Source organism: Lepidothrix coronata, unplaced genomic scaffold (assembly GCF_001604755.1).
Source record: "Lepidothrix coronata isolate B3197 unplaced genomic scaffold, Lepidothrix_coronata-1.0 Scaffold104, whole genome shotgun sequence".
In the NCBI taxonomy this organism is placed as follows: Eukaryota; Metazoa; Chordata; class Aves; order Passeriformes; family Pipridae; genus Lepidothrix; species Lepidothrix coronata.
Genome location: NW_016690284.1, coordinates 2,499,869 through 2,504,008, shown reverse-complemented (window position 1 = coordinate 2,504,008; position 4,140 = coordinate 2,499,869).

Sequence of the window (4,140 nt, the reverse complement as noted above, 5' to 3'; positions counted from 1 at the left end):
AGAGAGACAGAGTTTTGGGGGTAAGAACTGAACCAGACTCCCCAGACTCCTTGGAGACCCCTCACTTCCTAGAAGGGAGGGGTGAAGTGTGACATGCACTGCAGAGAGGAGATGAGAAGCTCGGAGCATCCTGGGAAGCTGGACCGGGACGGAGAGGAATGCAGAGGGGGGTGACCTTGGCCTTCCCGCCCCCCCTCGCCACTGCTGCCAAGGTGGCAACCTGAGACAGAGCACAGGAGCTCTGGTAGAACTCTTGAGGCAAAGGCTTTCAACTGAAAGCTGCTCAAGACGTTCTGACTCAGGGGTGAACCCCCCTGAGGAAGGGACTTTCACGAAGATGCCCCTGCATCTCGTGATATGCCTGTGAGTTTTGTCCCTACTGGCAGTCCACAGGTGAGACCTTTGCTTGGAGTTGAAGGAGAGCCAAGAGGGGTGAAAGGAGACCCCCTTGTGTCTTGAAGACCCTTCGTTTGGAGACAACGGGCCAAGGGGCTTGGAGACCCCCTTGTGTGTATTGAGAAGAAATCCAGCTATCAGCTGCATGCATGTGAAGAGGACAGATGACTGTTGCCTTAGAAGATACTGCTGCTCAGAGTAGAGACTAGAAGGGATCTGTCCTTCTTCCTTCCTGAACTTTTATTTGGAGGGGAGAAGAGATCTGATCCATTGTAAATACTTATGTCATGGTAGAGATAGTTGTGATCGTGTGTATAATGTATTATAATATTTATTTGTACAGTCATTGTAATATATTCCCTTTCCTCCATTCTGAATCTCGTGTTTTATCTGGAAAACCCATCTCACATTAGGTTGAGATGTGGAAGGGGGCTTAGACTAGGGAATTAGAAGTTTGGGGATCTCAAACCATGACACTGTGTCAGTTACTTTGTTTGGATAAGTTCCTAAATATTCCTTTGATTCTGTTGCTGAATAGTACATAATACATAGGTAGAAAAAGGAAGTGAAATCTGTAAGTGCAGGAAAAATGTTTCAAAAAGAGCAGGGATTGCATCCAGGAGGAGAATTAGTTTGCATAAACTGAACAAAATCAATGTGAAAAGCAAACTTATCTGTTACACCCAAAAAACAAAGGCAAACCACAGAAGCAGCATCTTAGTACTACCTGAAGTATATATTAATTCTAGGACAAATTTAATCTCTTCTGTCTAGGCAGTGAGTGAATAAAGAGTATGAATTGGATCTGATGCCCATATCCTGCAAAATCGTGCTTCCCTCGCCCCTTTGGAAAATCTGGCTGTATGAGCAATTAACACTTGCACTCAAATTTGTCCAAAAATAAGGCAAGCTGTGCAAAACTGTCACTGACAAAGCTGTCTTGTCCAATAAATATTCCTAAAAATACAAACTTCAAAGCAATAATCAGACACACTGGCATTCCAGTTATTTCTGTCTACTTCCTTTTTGGATTTGTCCCAATAAAACCCTGCACCAGTAAAAGCACCTGTGCTTTTCTCTTTCTGGCACCGTGCTAATCCTAAAAGAGTAGCTCCCTCTGCCCAAGGCAGACTGCTCAAATTTCATCAGTTTTCCTGCTTGCCTGGGCTTATTCTGGTATGAAGGAGTGCAAGTAGAAATGTGTGTTTGTTCCGCAGAGCCAGTGGGGGAAGCAAGACCAGAGGAGCAGAGTGGACAGCATGGGCAGAGACGGTGCTGGGGAATGGTCTTACAGAGCTACTGCTGAGCATCAGCACCTCTGGCTTGCTGGCCTGTTACTCATGCATCTCCTGCCAAAAAAAAAATTAAAATAAATAGATGCATGATATGTTCTTCTCTTTGTTTTTCATTTTATTTAGTCTTGGAGATCACGTGGAAGCTCTGTTTGAAAAATTAAAATAATGAACTCCTGTGAAGTGGATGCATCTGAGCGAAGAGCTAGAGGCTTGGCTACCCAAGCCCTGGGCATTCTCCTGGCTGCAATGCCCACTGGGGCAAGGAGGAAGACACCAGGCTTGGGCAAGGTTCTCCTCAGACCCTGGATGCTCATCGTATGGGCTGTGCTTATACAGCGTTAGGGGACAGGGCTGTAGCTCCACATCTGTCTGGCTTGGCTGAGAATGGCTCAGGACTTGGTTGGAGGAGGAGGCAGGGCTGAGATCTGGGACTGAAATGGTACAAAACCACTTTTCTGCCCTGCCTGGCAGAACTGCTGGCAGGTCCATCAAGGCAGGTCCATCAAGGGATGCTTCTCATGGTCTTGCTAATACTTCTTCAGGATTACAAGCTGGTATTGCTGATTTTCTGCTGGTGTATTTATTAATACTTACATTTTCAGACTCTTCTTCAGACAACCTTCAGCCTGGAAAAAGAAAAAGAAAAAAAAGCCAACTACATAAATCTGCTAGCTATAAAACTGAAGGATGGTGAAATTAGTCTGCAGCAGCATAACCATGTTCTCATTAAGAGCAATTCAGCATTTTTAGGACATGTTAACTGCTGCAGTGAGGAGAAGAGGCTGCAGATCAATATAAAATAAACCACAGCCTCGCAAAAGCCAATTCATAATTTCCAAAGTACTTTCCCTTAGTTGTGCAGGAAAGTCATTGCTGGTATGCCAGTGGAGTGATAGTTACAAAGAAAGCCTCAGACCACTTTGGGTCTGGAGTTGCAAAACTCATACAGTCTGAAAAAAATCTCCATCCTGTAATGGGGATAACCTGAGGTAATCTGTATTGCCACAGAGAAACTGAGATGGGAATGATCACCAATAGTTTCACTTCAAAAGTGGACAGGTCATGAGTGGCAATTAATTATACAAATCACCCCTATGTATATCTCTACCTAACAAGCTGTCTGGCCATTTGCTAAACAGCCCCTCTGGGAAGGCATCAACCTGAGACCTTTTCTCCACAGGGACTTTAATTGTGCAGCAGATTATTTTCACAGTGGAGATGGAAGGGATAGAGGGACCAGGGAGCAGCAGCATTGTGTCATGGCACTACTGGTCCTGGGGCAGCAAAATCCTCTTTTGGGTGATCTCTACAAGAGCACACATTGTTTAAGTATATCTTTAATCAGATCTAAATGATTGGGGACCTCCAGGGACACCTTGAGGAGCATGAGGTTAGAGGCAAAGGCCCGAGGAAGGCCGACAAGCATCCTGACCTGAGAGGGCTTTTTGGCTCCAGCAGAACATGTCCAGGCGGGACCTGACAACTGCCAGGAAATCTGTTTGCAGTGTGTGCAGGACACACTGCTGTCCAGGGGATGGTGGGGCGGGAAAGCTGGGAAGTGCCATGCAATGCTGCTGCTGGTCTGACAGTCTCCCCATGACTGCTAATCCCCATCTCTGAGTCTGATGGATGCTAGGTAGAGCTGCCTGACAAGGGGAGATACTTCAGCCTGTTCTGCAGAGATTTTGCATCTTTTTCCAGGGATGGTTAGTCCTAAACCCTGGCTTGGATGTGCAGATATGAAGGCTATCGTACACAGAACAGCTCTCCTGACATGACAAATTTTGTCAGTACCTGACAATTTTAACCCAAAGGGAGACCAGTTCTTAGTACCAGACAATATGTCAATATGTACAGCATGATACTCCAGCTGGGGCATGGGGAAAATGTATTTGGAGGTTGCCCAGAGCAAATTTAGCTAGTTAAGCATTAACTTCTAAACATGTATTAATTTAGTGAGCTTGTGGCCTAAGGATCCCAGAATTACTGCTCCCAGGTGTGGACTTCCATCACTGAGTACACAGTAAATGTTTTAAGCATGTTGCTTTCAAATATTGAGAAGGGTTGCACTAAACTCTAGAAATAACCTAACATAATCTGAAATCTAAAAACTGTATTTAATTTGAGAGGTTCTGTAAAAATCCAGTAAAGAAAGAGAGCAAGAAGAGAAGGGCTTTCCCGTGACTTTTTTGCCACTTACCACTCCAAACTTTGCACATTCACACGGTGCTTCACAGTTTAAAAGAACTTTGGCAAATGAAACCCAGCAGCAGCCATTCACCTTTATAATTACTGGGCACCAGAGAAGATGAAGCAAGCTCTAATTTCACCACCCCTATTCGTAGGCGAAGCCTTCAATAATAAAAACAAATACAGCTGGAGTCTTACAGTGAACCTTTAGGGTGGAAAATGAAAAATTATAACTGTGTTTGCTGAATAAATCAGCACT